General features: G+C 47.3%; 1 protein-coding gene across 1 annotated transcript in view; it reads left to right on the top strand.

The window, feature by feature from the left end:
- The first annotated feature begins 1344 nt into the window (after positions 1–1344).
- The window catches only part of POU2F3 (POU class 2 homeobox 3), a 408573-nt gene continuing 389863 nt past the window's right edge, over positions 1345–20054 (top strand). Inside the window, exon 1 of the mRNA XM_077250489.1 lies at positions 1345–1366. The gene's annotated coding sequence lies outside the window, so the exon portion shown is untranslated. The remainder of the gene's footprint in view (positions 1367–20054) is intronic.

The following is a 20054-nucleotide window of genomic DNA, read 5'->3' as shown; positions in this document are numbered from 1 at the left end:
GCGAGGCAGCCTGGAAGAATCAGTGGCTAGTCTGTGGGTTACCTCCCGTGACGCCCGGGACTTACGGTCCGAACAGGAATTGTGGAGGCAACCTGAATTTTCACCCAAGATGGGGAAAGTGGATGGGGAGCACTCAGTATCAGCTAGCTGGATGGTTCAGGAAGCTGCAGGCCTGAGAGCCATGGTGCAGGAAGAAAAGCTGAGGGAGCAGACCAGGGAAAACACAGGAGATGGATTACTCATGTATTGGGAAAATGGATGGACTGTAACTGTTATGAAGATGCACGAGTAAGGGCTGTCCCACACGTCCAGATAATTCCGGTACCGGAATAAATCGGTACCGGAGTTATCCGTGTCCGTGTGCCTGGGAACTCACGGAGGCCATACCTGCGGCACACGTGTGCCGCCCGTATGGCGAGTGGGTACCACACGGAGCGTGTGGTACCCACTCTGCATGGTGCTGAAGCTGCGATTCATATCATCCCTGCAGCAACGTTTGCTGCAGGGAAAATATGAAGAATAGTGTTTAAAATAAAGATCCATGTGTCCGCCGCCCCCCCACCCCCTGTGCGCCCCCCCCGCTGGTCAGAAAATACTCACCCGGATCCCCCGTCGGCAGTCGCTCCTTCCTGGTCTGGCCGTGGCTTACTGTATGCGGTCACGTGGGGCCGCTCATTTACACTCATGAATAGGCGGCTCCGCCCCTATTGGAGGTGGAGCCACATATTCATGAGTGTAATCGGCCGCATACAGTAGGAGGCGCGGCCAGACCAGGAAGGAGCGACAGCCGACGGGGGACCCGGATAAGTATTTTCTGACCAGCGGGGGGGGGCGCACAGGGGGTGGGGGGGCGGCGGACACATGGATCTTTATTTTAAACACTATCATTCATATTTTCTCTATAGCAAACGCTGCTACAGGGAACATATGAATGGCGGCTTCAGCACCATGTGGGGGGGACAGCGCTTACTGTAGCGCTGTCTCCGGCACGCCACACGGACCCCAGACGGAGAATGTCCGTGTGAGGTGCGTGTTTTACACGGACCCATTGACTCTATTGGGTCCGTGTAATACGTGCGCTCCCACGAACACTGACATGTCTCCGTGTTTGGCACACGGAGACACGGTCCGCACACGGTCCGCACAAAATCAATGACATCTGAACAGATGCATTGATTTTTATGGGTCTACGTGTGTCAGTGTCTCCGGTACGGGAGGAAACTGTCACCTCACGTACCGGAGCCACTGACGTGTGAAACCGGCCTTAAGTAAAGTTTTATTGAAAATGAACTCGGACTTTGAGAACATTTGTGTGTGTCTGCGACAGATTGGAGCCCTGTATGCTGTGAAGGATTCTGACCCACAGGTGGGTGAAATACGTGACACACAGCACCCTACAAAATGGACATGATATTTCTGTAGCGGAGCGTCGGGGTGTGATGAGGAAGCAGCAGCAATCCCTCGGTACGGCTACCACCCTGGCCCCCGTTACACATGTCTAGGTTATTTTTTATCTAAGTGGTGAAAAAAAATTCCAAAGTTTGCTAAAAAAAAAAAAAATTGCGCGATTTTCCGATACCCGTAGCGTCTCCAATTTTCATGATCTGGGGTCGGGTGAGGGCTTATTTTTTGCGTGCCGAGCTAGCGTTTTAATGATACCATTCTGGTGTAGATTTAGCGGTCAGGTTAATCCTTTGTTTTTATTGATAGATCGGGCGATTCTGAACGCAGCGATACCAAATATGTGTATGTTTAATTTTTTTTTTATTGTTTTATTTTGATTGGGGTGAAAGGGGGGTGATTTGAACTTTTATATATATATTTTTTTAAAATATTTTTAAACAGCATGCTTCAATAGCCTCCATAGGAGGCTAGAAGCATGCACAACTCGATCGGCTCTGCTACATAGAGGTGAAGTACAGATCACCTCTATGTAGCAGAAATCCAGGTGTACTTTGAGCGCCGACCACAGGGTGGCGCTCAAAGCAATCGGCCATCAACAACCATAGAGGTCTCAAGGAGAACTCTGGTTGTTATGGCAATGCACCGCTGACCCCCGATCATGTGACGGGGGTCAGCGGTGCGAGCACTTCCGGCCGCGCGGCCGGGAGCGCTAATTAAATGCCGCTGTCAGCACTTGACGGCGGCATTTAACCAGTTAATGGGAGCGGGCGGATCGCGATTCCGCTCGCGCTCATTGCGCGCACATGTCAGCTGTACAAAACAGCTGACATGTCGCGGCTTTAAGGTGGGCTCACCGCCGGAGCCCACCTTAAAGCAGGGGATCTGCCAGCTGACGTACTATTCCGTCAGCTGGCAGAAAGGGGTTAAATAAGGCAGCACTCCCATAGGCAGACCCTGTAATAAGGCAGAACCCCCATAGGCAGACCCTGTAATAAGGCGGCAGACCCTGTAATAAGGCAGCACCCCCATAGTCAGACCCTGTAATAAGGCAGCACCCATAGTCAGACCCTGTAATAAGGCAGCACCCCCATAGTCAGAACCTGTAATGAGGCAGCACCCCTATAGGCAGACCCTGTAATGAGGCAGCACCCCTATAGGCAGATCCTGTAATGAGGCAGCACCCCTATAGGCAGACACTGTAATGAGGCAGCACCCCCATAGGCCGACCCTGTAATAAGGCAGCAGACCCTGTAATAAGGCAGCACCCTCATAGTCTGACCCTGTAATAAGGCAGCCCCCATAGTCAGACCCTGTAATAAGGCAGACCCTGTAATAAGGCAGCACCCCCATAGTCAGACCCTGTAATAAGGCAGCACCCCCATAGTCAGACCCTGTAATGAGGCAGCACCCCTATAGGCAGACCCTGTAATGAGGCAGCACCCCTATAGGCAGACCCTGTAATGAGGCAGCCCCCCATAGGCAGACCCTGTAATAAGGCAGCAGCACCCATAAAAAAAATAAATACTCACTCTCTTCTTCCTGGTTCCTGCGCTGATCCCGCTGATCTCCTGACAGTGGGCGCCAGGCAGTGACGTAATCGCGCCCGCTGTCAGTGTCGGCGACGTCAGATGGCAACACTGAAAGGGGATGATGGGAGAAGGAGCATAGCCATTATACAGTATGGAGCATCATGTATGGCCATTATACAGTATGGAGCATAATGTGTGGCCATTATACAGTATGGAGCATCATGTGTGGCCATTACACAGCATGGAGCATCATGTGTGGCCATTATACAGTATGGAGCATCATGTGTGGCCATTGTACAGTATGGAGCATCATGTGTGGCCATTATACAGTATGGAACATCATGTGTGGCCATTATACAGTATGGCGCATCATGTGCGGCCATTATACAGTATGGAGCATCATGTGTGGTCATTATACAGTATGGAGCACTGTGTGGCCATTATACAGTATGGAGCATCATATGTGGCCATTATACAGTATGAAGTATCATGTGTGGCCATTATACAGTATGGAGTATCATGTGTGGCCATTATACAGTATGGAGCATCATGTGGGGCCATTACACAGTATGGAGCATTATGGTGTGGCCATTATACAGTATGGAGCATCATGTGTGGCCATTATACAGTATGGAGCATCATGTGTGGTCATTATACAGTATGGAGCATCATGTGTGGCCATATTTTTTTGTTTATAATTATTGTTTATGAAACAGTGTGATCAGCCGTGCTAAATGGGTGTGGTTGGGATGTGTATATGGGTGTGACTAATTGTGAAATGGGTCTGGTCAGAGGCATGGCCTAAAATTTGCCATGGCGCGTGCAAACTTTACCCTCTTTCCCTTCTTCAAAAGTTGGGAGGTATGGTTTGACTGCGCCCCTACTTGTATTTGTTTGAGGAAAAGGTGTGTGTAAATGGGTGTGGCTTAAAAATGGGTGTGGTTTTCCTACACACAAACACAGAACCTGTTGTTAAAAATTTGAATGCCACCCCTGACCTCTTACATTGTATCATGTACACCACATTGGAGGATGTACATGAAAAGGAACCCGTGACCTTATAGTCCTGATTTGTGTTTGGTACGCTAGAATACTTTTGTCATCATTGGGCAGAAAAGTATTCACATCGATTTTTCTGGCTAACACGGTACCACAATACAATTTGTTATTGTACATCAAGATAGAGGAATGATTGCAATTCCTAAATGTTTCATGGGATATTTTTGTCAACCCCTTTAATTAAAGGGAACTTGTCATCCCCCAGGGCGTTTTTAAGTAAAAGAGCCACCTTCTGCAGCACTAAGGCTGCATTCTGTGAAGGTGGCTCTTATGTTTCTAATCCCTAGTTTCACTGAAATATTGACTTTTATATACTGCGCCCCATACCTGTATTGAGTCCCAGAGGTGTGATGTCTCCCCCTGTTTCAGGTGCCTCCCAGCCGTCCATCATCCCCCTCTTGCGTCTGTGCGCCGCCTCCTGTGTTGATGCCCGGGGCCTGTGCTGTGCTGCTGAAGGTGGCTCTTTTAAGGTACCGTCACATTAAGCGACGCTGCAGCGATAGCGACAGCGATGCCGATCGCTGCAGCGTCGCTGTTTGGTCGCTGGAGAGCTGTCACACAGACCGCTCTCCAGCGACCAACGATGCCGAGGTCCCCGGGTAACCAGGGTAAGCATCGGGTTGCTAAGCGCACGGCCGCGCTTAGTAACCCGATGTTTACCCTGGTTACCAGCGTAAAAGTTAAAAAAACAAACAGTACATACTCACCAGCGCGTCCCCCAGCCTCTGCTTCCTGACACTGACTGAGCTCCGGCCCTAACAGCACAGCGGTGACGTCACCGCTGTGCTTTCACTTTCAGTTTAGGGCCGGCGCTCAGTCAGTGTCAGGAAGCAGAGGCTGGGGGACGCGCTGGTGAGTATGTACTGTTTGTTTTTTTAACTTTTACGCTGGTAACCAGGGTAAACATCGGGTTACTAAGCGCGGCCCTGCGCTTAGTAACCCGATGTTTACCCTGGTTACCAGTGTAAAATATCGCTGGTATCCTTGCTTTTGCTGTCAAACACGGCGATACACGGCGACCTAGCGACCAAATAAAGTGCAGACCTTCTAGCAGCGACCAGCAATTTCACAGCGGGATCCAGATCGCTGCTGCGTGTCAAATACAGCGATATCGCTATCCAGGTCGCTGCAACGTCACGGATCGCTGGCGATATCGCCTAGTGTGACGGTACCTTTACTTAATAACGCCCTGGGGGGTGACAGGTTCCCTTTAAACCTGAAAGTCTCCACTTTAATTGCTTGCAATTGTTTTTCATTTTAAATAAAAAATAGTGGCCTGCAGAGCTGAAATCACATAGATTCCGTCACTGTCCAAATTGTTCTGGACCTAATTATATGACGATCCCAAAGAGTAAAGAAAATGTAGAGGAAAGTTAGAAAAAAATATATTAATATATACATATACATTTTTTCAACCTAAAGGTGAGAACATAACTGGCCCATTCCCTGCATGTGCAATGCTTGGTATAGAACCTGAAGGGAATGCTGTATTAACGTAGAGGCACAAATTTGTCTCCTTTTACACGCAGAATAGTTTTATACTCCAAAATAGTCTTTTGGCAGCAGCACATTGGGTGTATGAATCTCTTCTTTTTTTTTCTTTTCATGGATTGGTCACACAAATTTTTGTAAAAAGCTATTTTTAAGAAAAGTATCAGAAAAAACAAACATAAAAAAAGCATTAATAGACAACTAACTACCTCTCTCACTGATTTATTTTATGTTCACAGGTTGTAGTGATAGTGTCCTATCGCCATCTGGTGGTTATTTTATAATACTGTTTTTTTATGTCACGAAGAAAAAGGGCTGCAACATGTTTATCACTGGTTTCAATAATTTGGTAGCATGAAAAATGTTTAAACTAAGAAATCTAATTTCACTTTGTGGTATGATAACAATTTGCCATCAATGCGGTTTAACAGGACACATAGCTGTGTGCAATTGATATTGGTATATCAATATACTGTATATATAGTGTCACTTGGATGAAAGTTGTGAATAATGAATATATACTCCTGTGTATTGTGGGCTCTGACCACCTTCCTACCTCCTCCTCTTCACTAATCATTGCTCATTCGTTATTGGTAAGGGAGAAGAAGAGGAAAGAAAACAACGATGGACTCAAATACAGAAGATTCCTAAGAGTTATTCCCATGGGGATTTCAAAATCATCTGTGTAAAAGTTTTAGGCAAGTGTGTTAAAATGCTGCCTAGTAAGAATGTTTTCAAAAATAGAAGTTTTATTTGTATTTTGTTAATTGATAAAAATATACTAAGTGACTGAACAACAGAGAAATCTATAAATCATACCAATATTTGTGTGACCATTCTTTGCGTTCAAAACAGCATCATTCTTTTAGCTACACTTCTTCACGGCTATTGAAGGAACTCAGCAGGGAGGTTGCGCCAAACATCTTGGAGCACTAACCACAGATCTTCTCTGGCTGTCGCTTCTGAAATCCTTCTGTATCTTCATGTAATCCCAGACAGGCTCACTGATGATGAGATCTGGGATCTGTCTGACAGTATCATCACTTCCAGGACTTCTGTTCTTTATACTGAAGATAGTTCTTAATGACATTGACTGTGTATTTGGGGTCGTTGTCCGGCTGCAGAAAATATTTAAAGCCAATCAGACGTCTCACTGATGGTATTACATGATGAATGAGTATCTGCCTGTATTTCTCAGCATTGAGGACACCATTAATCCTGACCAAATCTTCCAGCTCCAAACTTGCAAGGGCTTCATGAACAAAGTGCCTCCTGTTATACCTAAATATTTCATATTTTAACTCTTTAGTCCAGACCACCTGCTGCCATTTTTATGCACTCCAGTGTAAGGGGTCACAGAGAGGGTTTTATCCTCTAAGTACGTCCTGTTTTAAAGTTGTTTAATGTTCACTCTACTTCTGTGTATGATTCTAAATGTACTATTATGTATGTATTTATTGTTGCCATATGGGCTGCTGTACAATGTATATTGCTTGATTATAGGGAGAATGCAGTACCAAGTTAGGATTAAATAGTAGAAGAATAGGAATAGAAGCTTAGTAGTAAATAGTTAACGTAGGAGGGGCCTGCTGTGGGTAAGAAAGAGAATTTTCTGTTTTCTAGTGAGCGGAGACAGACCAGGAGGGCCAAAGAGCCCAGGCAGTCCCTTGGGGCCCTAGAGCCCTAAGTGGGCCTCGCAACGTTCTAAGAAGGAAGCCCAGTCATCCAGGGCCAGTGGGCCACAAGTGCAGCAGTAACACCAGCAGTACAAGAAGCAGTGACAGCAGAAGTGCAGTAGTGACAGCAGTAGTGCAAGAAGCAGTGATAGTGGTAGTGAGAGCAGGAGCTACCATAAGAGTCACAGCAGGACAGTGTCGCAGGTCACTCCGAAAATGTGGCAGCTTGCTACTTGGGCTGATGCCCTTATGTCTGGTTCAAAACGGACAAGGGAACTCCTAAAGGTAGTCAGGCTGAACAGGGAGGATGCTGCGATACCGAGTAGGGCGGGATGTCCCGGGAACACATTGAAACCTAATGTTGATGCTGTAACTGAAAAGGTAAAGTAAATGTGCTGTGTGGAACCTAATGTTGATGCTGCTAAAGACATGGATGTGCTGAGAGAAGAAACCAGTAAAGTTATCTGTTTTAAGTTGAACGTGAACTCTGTCTCTATTTGTGCAACAACACCAGCAGCAGAACTTCGGCCGCTCTGATGGGACCCTGACGATGCAGATGATGTAGCTGAAGGTAAGCTAAAAAATGGGACATTGTGTGCATGTGGCGGGAGATCAGGGTGCACGTAAACAGATAGTCTCAGCCATGACTATGGTACTGGCCAACCCTCACACTTGGCGTAGTTGGCAGGATGCCGCAGCCTTGCAAAGCGGGGATACCATGAAGCAAAAAGAAACTGATACCCCGAAATTGACTTGTATGTCGGATGTGACAGAAACCCTGGATTTGTTTGATACCTTGTTTGTGAAGATGGTGGAAAATGTCACCAAAACAGAGAACGAGGACTGTGATCTCACCCTTTGTGGGCGTTCCGATGCAGAAATGGCACAAAAACTGTCTGGCAACACTCCCCGGGCCGCCCATAGTGGGCGCGCCAGAGAAGGAAAAGGCCTTGCCCTCTACCACCGAATGCTGAGAAATGGGTGGAGCGGCTGGAAGAGACCCCAACTTGTAATGGGTGGGGCCCAGAAGAAAACCCCGTGTGCAGTTGCGCACGTCATCACATACCAGAGGAGGTCAGCGATCCGGAAGAATGTGAGCCAGAGGAGGAAAATGCCCAACCCGGAAGGCTGAGGGGAATCAATGGCGAATTTTGGACCGACCGATTTCCAGTACCTGCCGAGGAGCAGAGCTGGCATCTGCCGGAACCAGGACATTGTCCTCTGGAGCAGGGACCTCGTTATGCGGAGCCAGAACTTCGACGCCACCCGGAGCCGGAGCATCCCCTTCAGGAGCCGGAGCATCCCCTTCAGGAGCCGCAACATCGGGAGATTAAACCTTTTCGCCGGAAGCCGGAACTTTGTCATCGGGAGCTGGAGGCCGGCGAACCGTAAGCAGCGACTGCCCCGGAGGAACCCACGGTGGAAATGGAGGCTGAGTCAGAGTGCGCAGCTGCCGTGGTGGAGGGATCTGGTGGTTGCGGAGTAGATGTGGCCGTGATGCTGTAGCGGCAGGAGCAGGACGACAGGTGGTGAGTGAACCTCGGTCCCAAGTCCCGGAATGCCAGTCAGTGTTCGGCAACGCCCCCTCCCCTCCGCCCGTCACGTTATCACCTGGAGTTATATGTGGGCCCGGAACAGGCACAATCGGCCCCTGTTCCCTGGTCACTGAATGACCAAGTTCTGCCCCTCTCTTGTCATTGCGGCGGCAGGAGGACACGACATTGCGGCTACAGGCACAGAGCCTGATGTGGAGTGGAGCAGCATGGGATACGTGCCGCTGATAAGTGGATGCCGTTTAAAAGATATTACTCCTTTGTAAAAGTTATGCCTGTTGCACCTGATCAATGAAAAAATGGGACTGTTCTGCGTCCCTGTGGTCAAAGGAGGCCTGAAGCAGTAAAGTTGGGTGCAATGTGGCCGGTATGGGCCATGGTTGAGCATTGTTTTTTCCCCCTTTGAACTCTTTATTTCTCCTGCTGGGTGGCAGAACTTAGCTTTTGTGGAGTAACGGGCCCTTGAACTGAGGGACAGACCGTGTGCAGCTGTGGCAACAGGCTGTGCTTCAGTAACAGGCAAATGGTAGAAGGGCAGTGCTCTGCACAAACGATAGGGGGGAAAACCTCAAAGACTGATGACCTAACGGAGAGGTCCAGCTACCACGCTATGGACTGCATTGAAGTTAGTAATGGACAGCCTAAGTGCTCGGGTCATGATTAAGGGAGCTTAGTCTCCAGAAACGCGTTGAGATTCTTACCCATATGGCTCGTGCTGAAGTCTGTATCCTCTATGCTTAAAGTTTGTGAATAAAGAAAACTCTTTTTTACGGATTCGGTGAAGCTGGACATTCTCTTTTTTTTTGGATTCTATACGCCTGGACACAGCGGGTCCGTGCTCCCGAAGATTGGTTTATGCATCACGGGTGAGATGGTTTATATTCCTTCAAGACCACATATTACCACCACATGGTGACCAAATAGCACATACAAGGGACAAATACCGCAACACCATTTCCAGACCACATATTACCACCACATAGTAAATGAATACTACAATACTGATCAGTAATAATAAAAAAAACAATACTATCACCATAAGTGCCAATATGCACAGGGGATCTGTACTTAGTATGCAGTGTCTGTGTAGAGGTTATACAGTGATCACCAGTGACATTATACACAGGACCTCTGTATATAGTATACAGTGTATAGTGTCAGTGTATAGGTGACACTGACTCACCAGTCATGTCTCTAGGTGAAGTCCTTCATCTTTCATCCAGCACAGACTGCCATCATTTCTTCCAGCCAGGGTTCATTTCTGCAGGAAATAACACAGTTATCTAGAGCTCCGCTTGCAGAACACATTACTTAATTTTTCCCAACTTCTACATTACACCACATGAAGAAAAAAAGGCGACATAGTGTCATTCTGCACAGTAACAGGACCACCCCCATTTAAAACAGTATACTCAAAAAATAAAATAAATACATCACTGCAGTAATAATATCCCTTAATTAGCCCCTATGGTAATAATATTCTCCATCCTGGCCCCGTGTATCTCATTCCTGGCTCCAGCCATATGTTCTCGCATCCTGCCCTCATGAGTATCCATTCTACCCCATATGATCTCCCCATCCTGCCCCATCCGTCTCCATCGTATCCATCCTGCCTCATGATCCAATCCTGCCCCATGTCTTTCATTCTGCCCCGTGTCTCCAATCATGCCCTGTATCTACATTCTGCCCATGCCTCCAGTCCTGCCCCAGTGTGTCCAGCATATTGCCCCCAGTGTGTCCAGCAATCTGCTCCAGTGTGTCCAGCATATTGTCCCCAGTGTGTCCAGCATTCTGCCCCAGTGTCTCCAATATTGCCCCCAGTCTGTCCAGCAATCTACCCCAGTGTGTCCAGCAATCTGCCCCAGTGTCTCCAGCATATTGCCCCCAGTGTGTCCAGCATATCGCCCCCAGTGTGTCCAGCAATCTGCCCCAGTGTGTCCAGCATATTGCCCCCAGTGTGTCCAGCTTATTGCCCCCAGTGTCTCCAATATTACCCCAGTCTGTCCAGCAATCTGCCCCAGTGTGTCCAGCAATCTGCCCCAGTGTCTCCAGCATATTGCCCCCAGTGTCTCCAGCATATTGCCCCCAGTGTGTCCAGCATATTGCCCCAGTGTGTCCAGCATATTGCCCCAGTGTGTCCAGCATTCTGCCCTAGTATGTCCAGCATTCTGCCCTAGTATGTCCAGCATATTGCCCCAGTGTCTCCAATATTGTCCCCAGTGTGTCCAGCAATCTGCCCCAGTATGTCCAGCATATTGCCCCCAGTGTGTCCAGCAATCTGCCCCAGTGTGTCCAGCATATTGCCCCCAGTGTGTCCAGCAATCTGCCCCAGTGTGTCCAGCATATTGCCCCCAGTGTGTCCAGCAATCTGCCCCAGTGTGTCCAGACTCCAGCATATTGCCCCCAGATAGTGTCCAGCATTCTGGCTGTTCGCAAAAAAAACAAACAAAAAAAAGTTCTCCTCACCTGATCTGCGCTCCAGCGGCGAAGATCGCTCCAGCGGCGAAGATCCCTCCAGCAGAGCGCACTCACCGGCGACTGACAATGACATCAGACGCCGGCGACATGTGCGCTGCGCCTGCGGCCGACTTCAGCTGCCAGCCTCCAATTGGCTGGCGGCTGTTGTTAACTATTGACGCGCGCCCGCACGTCAATAGGTGAAACTGCCGCAGCGCCGGTAGGAGCCCGGTGAGCAGATGAGACCGGGCCCATACGCCAGTCAGTGCAGTAATGGCCTGATGGCGGCGGGCAATCTGAGTGGTAGCCCAGGGTCCCCCCACACCACTGGGCCCTGGGCTACCGCCCAGATTGACCCTATTATAATCTGCCCCTGCTGACAGTGCAGATGATGTAACTGAAGGTACGCTAAAAAGAGGACATTGTGTGCATGTGGCAGGAGGCCAGGGTGCATGTAAACAGATAGTCTCAGCCCCGACTACAGCCCTGGCAAACCCTCACACCAGTTCCTATGGACATAGTTTAGTTGCTTGGCTTTGTTTCCATGGGAGGGATTTTGGAATTGCATGAAGATCACTTCTAGACAGACTTCACTGACCTGTATATGAGTGTTCCTGTTCCCACTGGTTGTTACCAGTTCTGAGTTGATGGCACTGCTGGATATCTTTCAATTTTGATGGGAAGTAAACATGTCTTTCATCTGCTGCACTAAGTTTGCTTGGCCAATCACTGCATCTACCGTTCTTAAAGGGAGCCTGTCACACCGTTTTTTCCGTATGAGATAAAAATACTGTTAAATAGGGCCTGAGCTGTGCATTACAATAGTGTATTTTGTGGACCCCGATTCCCCACCTATGCTGCTGAAATACGTTACCAAAGTAGCCGTTTTCGCCTGTCAATCAGGCTGGTCTGGTCAGATGGGCGTGGTGTCTTCCCCCAGATCTTGCTTATTTTTCCGTTGGTGGCGTAGTGGTTTGCGCATGCCCAAGTCCAGAATCCACTTCACAGGGGAGGGAAAAGAGCGCGATCTGCGCTATTCCCCTGGTGATCGGTGGGGGCAGCCATCATCCTGTGGCCGCGCGTGCGCAGATGGAGCGCTCTGCTGCCCGGGGCTTCAGGAAAATGGCCGCGGGATGCCGCGCGTGTGCAGATGGAGATCGCGGCGGCCATTTTCCTGAAGCAGAGATGCGAAAACGGCTACTTTGGTAACGTATTTCGGCAGCATAGGTGGGGAATCGGGGTCCACAAAATACACTATTGTAATGCACAGCTCAGGCCCTATTTAACAGTATTTTTATCTCATACGGAAAAAACGGGGTGACAGGTTCCCTTTAACAGCGTCTATTTCTTGGTGTCCTCAATGCGTATAAATATAGGTATCTAGATAATTATTTATCATGCATTACCATCAGCGAGGCATCTGATTCGCTCCAATTTTATTTTACAGCAAGACAATGACCCCAAACATACAATATCCTAAAGATCAGCGTAGTGTTGTGCAGGGCGGTAGCTAGTCTCTTGTGCCCCGACAAGTTACTGTACATGTAAGGCTACTTTCACACTGGCGTTTTTCTGTAGACGTCGAAAAGCGTCGTTTTGTGAAAAAAATGCATCCTGCAAAATGTCCCGCAGGATGCGTTTTTTTCCATAGACTTGTATTGCGTCGAAAATTGGCGACACGTCGTTGGCAAAAAACGTTGATTGTAACGTTTTTTGTCTCCGCCTAAAAAACGTGTCTCGGCGCATCCTGCGGCATGCGTCGTTGGCTACAATGGAAGCCTATGGACGCAGGATCCGTCGAGACACATCGTACGACGCAATGCAGTGCTGCAATACGTTTTTTAAAATCTGAGCATGCTCAGAAGCAAGATTTTGTAGCCAATTGGCCAGACACCCCCAAATCTATATAAACCTGGCCTGGGCCTTGAACCCCACATATGCCAGCAAGACCCAGAGAAGAGAAGAAGCCTGCAAACAAGACTCCAGACAGCCTGCCACAAGACTCCAGACAGCCTGCCACAAGACTCCAGCCAGCCTGCCACAAGACTCCAGGCTGCCACAAGACTCCAGCCACCATAGAGCCAGTGTGAGTATTGCCATTTTTGTGTGCGTCTGTGTGCATGTGCATTTGTGTCTGTATGAGGTACTGACTACAGCAAGAGCTTAAAACCTGAATATAACCTGAGGCCTGCCATCATCCTGCAACAGCCAGTGCCCTGCTAGAGTCCAGATCCACCATGAGGCCTGCCACTGTGAAGACATCCAGAGGACTGCCAGCCTTTTTTATGTGTGCGTGTGTGTATGCGTCTTGTGTTTGGGTCCACCTGTGTGTCTTTGTGCATCTGTGTGTGTTTGCATAAAGCCTATGTGCTCGTGTGTGTGTGTGTGTGTGTGTATTTTTGTAAGGCTGTGTGCTTTTGTATGTATGTCTTCACCTGCCTGCACCTTATGCCTTCGCCAATGTTATGCCTGTTCATGTGTTATGCTTGTGTTATGCCTGCGCCTGTGTGCTTTCAGGCATGTTTGTGTGCGTCTTGGTGATTGCATGTGCATTCGTCCATGCCTTTTGGTTAATTCCCTTTTTCTGATGTATTTACCAAGTATGTGCAGCATGTGGCTTCAATGTGTGAGCGTATGTCTTGTGTGTGTTTTTTTTCTATTTAAAATTCTATTTTTTTAAAAAATCGGATGTATTTTTTATTAAGTATTGTGGTCTGTGCAGCATGTAGTTTCAATGTGTGAGCGTGTGATTTTTTTTTTTTTTTCTATTTCAAATTGTTGATTTTCTTGTTACTGTTGAAACCATTCCCAGTTGATGTACTTGTATTTAAAGGGAAGGTGCCATAAAAAAAAAATTTTTTACAGCAATTGTAAAAATGTAAAGAATTAATGTTTAAATTTTCTTAAAAAATATTTTCATTTGTTTATAATTTAGTAAAATATGAAAAATAATTTGAAAAGTTTTGGAATTTCCACTTTTAAACACTAGGGGGAGCAGCTGCTGAAATTTCAGAAAAACCTAGTGTACAACTAGCTCACATTACTGCACTGCAGTAATTATGGGCGGAGTCTGCTGACGTGTGTGATGTCACTCCTCCCCTTCCATGCGTTTGCTAAGGGATAAGAGGATGATATTCAGGAACCCAGTGAGCAGCCATTTTGTTGGTGACTGCAGAGTAAGGCTGCCGTGACACTAGCAGTATTTGGTCAGTATTTTACCTCAGTATTTGTAAGCCAAAACCAGGAGTGGAACAATCAGAGGAAAAGTATAATAGAAACATATGCACCACTTCTGCATTTATCACCCACTCCTGGTTTTGGCTTACAAATATTGAGGTAAAATACTGACCAAATACTGAATGTGTGACGGCAGCCTTGTACTGACAAGTAGACAGTCACCGAGGATGGCAGGCAGCAAGGATTCTGGGAGATATGTGGTGGAGGGAGCAGGGTGACAGCAGCACAGAGTATTTCAGGAGAGCAGTGTGCTGGTCTATGGAGGGGGCACCATGTTCAGTGCGCAGAGCAGCCAGGGATTGTACATAGAGCGCTGTCTTTTATACACATGGATGGACCGTCTGCTCCACAGAAATCCAGGAAACATTTCTGTGGATTGATGGCCTGTTCTGATCCAGACTTTGCATGCAGACCCCATTCCCCTCCTCAGATCCTGTCTTCTCCATCCTGTCCTGGCGATGTGTGAAAGCGAGGCGACAGGCGCAGTTCGGGGTGACGCTGGGAAGGAAATGTAGCCATATAGTAACGATAAAAATGAGACCCCTCTCTTCAGCTGCCTCACTAGCCCTGACTGCACCTAACTGGAGGTCATGCTGCCCCCTCTATTACCCCAGACCCACGTGCAGGTGCTCAGCCAGAACCACCATAGAATGGGTCCGCTTTCTGAAGATAATACTGCCATAGTGTTCTCACATAATGCCACCATATAGATCACACATAATACCGCCATATACATCACACACAATACTATCAAATAGATCACACAATACTGTCATACAGTTCTCACATACCACCATATAGCTCACACATAATACCGTCACATAGATCACACAATACTTGGCGGCATAATGTGTGATATTATATATATATTATAATATCCCGGCATAATGTGTGGTCTTTATGGGAGTATATGTGATATATATATATATATATATATATATATATCGGCATTATACGTGATCCATGTGGTATTGTGCTGCTCTAGGGAGGTGAGAGACTATGGTGGAAGGAGCAGGGTGACAGGAGCACAGTATTTCAGGACAGCAGTGTACTGGTCTGTGGGTGGGAGGGTGTGCTCACACTCACACGCTCGCAACTGTATACTTATAGCCTTTACTGGCTATTAAAATGTTTGACACCCCCCAAAAAAAGACGTGGGGCCCCCTTATAATTAATAACCATCAAATATTATGCAGACAGCTGCGGGCTGACATTAATAGCCTAGGAAGGGGCCATGGATACTGTCCCCCCCCCCCAGGCTAAAAAGATCAGCTCTCAGCCGCCTTTTACATGCGCCTTTTCTGGCGCTTTGCCTGGCAATTTCCACTTACCCTGTAGCGGTAGCAAGTGGGGTTCATATTTGTGGGGTTAATGTCACCTCCATATTGTCCGGTGACATCAAGCCCACGGCTTAGTAATGGAGAGGCGTCTATAAGGCACCCATCCATTACTAATCCTATAGTTGTATTGTAAATAAAGACTCGGCCAGAATAAAGTCCTTTATTAATCTTTTTTAAACCATACCGGACGCATAATCCTCGACTCCCTCATCTCCCACAACAAAAATAATAAACCACAATGGGAAAAGACACGCAGGGGGGAGAGTGCATAGGAGAGGATTAGATACTGACTGCTGAGCCGTGTATCTAATCCTGGCCTGTGTGATACCGACAGCTGAGCCGTGTATCTAATCCTGTCCTGTGTGATACCGACTGCTGAGCCGTGTATCTAATCCTGTCCTGTGTGATACCGACTGCTGAGCTGTGTATCTAATCCTGTCCTGTGTGATACCGACTGCTGAGCCGTGTATCTAATCCTGTCCTGTGTGATACCGACTGCTGAGCCGTGTATCTAATCCGGTCATGTGTGATACCGACTGCTGAGCCGTGTATCTAATCCTGTCCTATGTGATACCGACTGCTGAGCCGTGTATCTAATCCTGTCCTGTGTGATACTGACTGCTGAGGACACAGTACACGGGACAGGATTAGCTACCCAGGACAGAGGTAGCAGTGGTAGGTGTATATAGAGGCAGGCAGGCAGTGGTATACAGAGGCAGGCAGTGGTATACAGAGGCAGGCAGGCAGTGGTATACAGAGGCAGGCAGGCAGTGGTATACAGAGGCAGGCAGGCAGTGGTATACAGAGGCAGGGAGGCAGTGGTATACAGAGGCAGGGAGGCAGTGGTATACAGAGGCAGGCAGAGAGTGGTATACAGAGGCAGGCAGAGAGTGGTATACAGAGGCAGGCAGAGAGTGGTATACAGAGGCAGGCAGAGAGTGGTATACAGAGGCAGGCAGACAGTGGTATACAGAGGCAGGCAGACAGTGGTATACAGAGGCAGGCAGACAGTGGTATACAGAGGCAGGCAGACAGTGGTATACAGAGGCAGGCAGACAGTGGTATACAGAGGCAGGCAGGCAGTGGTATACAGAGGCAGGCAGTGGTATACAGAGGCAGGCAGTGGTATACAGAGGCAGGCAGGTAGCAGTGGTATACAGAGGCAGGCAGGCAGTGGTATACAGAGGCAGGCAGGCAGGCAGTGGTATACAGAGGCAGGCAGTGGTATACAGAGGCAGGTAGCAGTGGTATACAGAGGCAGGTAGCAGTGGTATACAGAGGCAGGCAGGCAGGCAGTGGTATACAGAGGCAGGCAGGCAGGCAGTGGTATACAGAGGCAGGCAGACAGTGGTATACAGAGGCAGGCAGTGGTATACAGAGGCAGGCAGACAGTGGTATACAGAGGCAGGCAGACAGTGGTATACAGAGGCAGGCAGACAGTGGTATACAGAGGCAGGCAGACAGTGGTATACAGAGGCAGGCAGTGGTATACAGAGGCAGGCAGAGAGTGGTATACAGAGGCAGGCAGGCAGTGGTATACAGAGGCAGGCAGTGGTATACAGAGGCAGGCAGACAGTGGTATACAGAGGCAGGCAGGTAGCAGTGGTATACAGAGGCAGGCAGACAGTGGTATACAGAGGCAGGCAGTGGTATACAGAGGCAGGCAGTGGTATACAGAGGCAGGCAGGCAGTGCTAGGTGGTATATAGGGGCTGGTAGCAGTGGTAGATGCATAAGAAAATAAAAACGCTGTACTTACCTTCTTTCCTCTACCAGGAAGTGCTGAGTCATGTTCAGGGCAGAGCAGTGTGACGATCTCCCTGCTCTGCTCTGAACAGGTCGGCAGTGATTGCAGCCTGTAATGTAATACTAAGTACAGGCTGCAATCACAGCTCCTCGCGGCAGATACTTACCCTGGACCCTCGGAAGCAGCTTCTCCCAGCAGCAGCTTCTGCCATCGCACGCACTGAGCTGTGTGTGCGATGGCAGAGGGAAATAAACAAAATGGCCGCGATCTCCTCTCACAGCTGTGATGCGGCAGCTCAGTGGGCGTGGCCAAGTCACAGCTGAGAGGCAGGAGATGGGGTCGGAGCCCGACCGTTGGCTCCTATGTACATGGCTGCCGTAAGTGAGGTGTGCAAGTGTCGTGCCCAGACACTTACACCCACACTAATGAAAATGGCGGCCTCCAGTGGTGAATGTAAAAGTGAATAAATAAAAAAGTATGAAAGAGGTACATTTACTTTTGTATTAAAAATAATTGATTGTATAATCAATAATTATTAATACAAAAACTAAAATCACGGCACCCTCCCTTTAAAATAAAGAGCATTTTAGCTCCTAATTGTGATGTAAAAAAAAAGTAAAAAGAAAAAAAAAATTTATAAAATGTTTTTTAAAAAAATTTCCGTAGTATCATTTCAGAAAGGTAAATTTAAAACTGGTGTATGTACAAATGGCCACACATGCAATACAGAGTTGGTTGAGGGCTTATTTTTTAATAAAGGTAATACTTTAAAGTTTTTTTGAGGGAGGTGATTTTTGAAAATAAAATAATATTTTTACATGGTGGGTTCACATTTCAATTTAAATTTTTTTTTTTTTCTGGTACATTGAAATGGTTAGGTGCACCTGTTTTTGGGTTTGTGTGTTCACCTTCATGAACATTTATCACATCATTTTAGCAGGGTGGTTATCGTTAAACATTACCTAGTTTGGGGGGTGGTCTAACTATAAATCCATTATACTTAGGCCGGCGTACACTCAGCGTATGTAAATACGGTCCGTTTATTACAGCCGTAATACGCAGAAATGTTCCCAAAATAGTGATCCGTATGTCCTCCGTAGGCAGGGTGTGGCAGCGTATTTTGCGCATGGCATCCTCCGTATGTAATCTGTATGGCATCCGTACTGCAATATTTTCTCGCAGGCTTGCAAAACCGACATCTAATGGATTTATGTGCTCAGGTGTTCGTTAAAACATATATACAGTATGGTGGTACCAAACTTCTTCCATTTACGGATTATGGAGGTCACTTTGCCCTTAGGAACCTTGAGTACTGCAGAAATTCTTTTGTAACCTTGGCCAGATCTGTTCCTTGCCACAATTCTTTGAACTCGTGATTCTCATTTGGTCTGACATGCACTGTGAGCTGTGAGGTCTTATATAGACAGGTGTGTGCCTTTCCAAATCAAGTTCTATCAGTTTAATTAAACACAGCTGGACTCCAATGAAGGAGTAGAACCATCTCAAGGAGGATCAGCAGGAAATGGACATCATGGGGCTTAAACATGAGTGTCTGAGAAAAGGGTATAAATACTTATGACCATGTGATATTTCAGTTTTTCTTTTTTATTAAATTTGCAGAAATGTCTACATTTCTGCTTATTTTCAGTCAAGATGGGGTGCTGAGTGTACATTAATGTGAAAAACGTGAACTTTTTTGAATTTACCAAATGGCTGCAATAAAACAAAGAGTGAAAAATGTAAAGGGGTCTGAATACTTTCCATACCCACTGTATACAGTGAGGAAAAAAGGTATTTAGTCAGCCACCAATTGTGCAAGTTCACCCGCTTAAAAAGATGAGAGAGGCCTGTAATTGACATCATAGGTAGACCACAACTATGAGAGTCAAAATAAGAAAACAAATCCAGAAAATCACCTTCTCTGATTTGGCAAGATTTATTTGGAAAATTATGGCAAAGGTTGGCACACACTGTTGGTGGTATGTTGGCCCATTCCTCCATGCAGATCTCCTCTAGAGCAGTGAAGTTTTGGGCCTGTCGCTGAGCAACACAAACTTTCAACTCCCTCCTAAGGTTTTCTATGGGGATGAGATCTGGAGACTGGCTAGGCCACTCCAGGACCTTCATATGCTTCTTACGAAGCTACTCCTTCGTTGCCCTGGCGGTGTGCTTGTGATCATTACCATGCTGAAAGACCCATCCACATTTCATCTTCAATGCCCATGCTGGTGGAAGGAGGTTTGCACTCAAAATCTCACTATACATGGCCCCATTCATTCTTGCATGTACATGGATCAGTCGTCCTGGTCCCTTTGCAGAGAAACAGCCCCAAAGCATGGTGTTGCCACACCCATGCTTTACAGTAGGTATGGTGTTCTTTGGATGCAACTCAGCATTCTGTCTCCTCCAAACATGACAAGTTTTGTTTCTACCAAAGATTTCTACTTTGGTTTCATCAGACCATATGAAATTCTCCCAGTACTTTTCTGGATAATCCAAATGATCTCTAGCAAACTTCAGATGGGCCCAGATATGTACTGGCTTAAGCAGGGGGACACATCT

This window comes from Ranitomeya variabilis, chromosome 4 (assembly GCF_051348905.1).
Source record: "Ranitomeya variabilis isolate aRanVar5 chromosome 4, aRanVar5.hap1, whole genome shotgun sequence".
Classification (NCBI taxonomy): Eukaryota; Metazoa; Chordata; class Amphibia; order Anura; family Dendrobatidae; genus Ranitomeya; species Ranitomeya variabilis.
The sequence above is the reverse complement of the archived record's forward strand: the minus strand, read 5'-3'. Positions and strand labels throughout refer to the sequence as shown.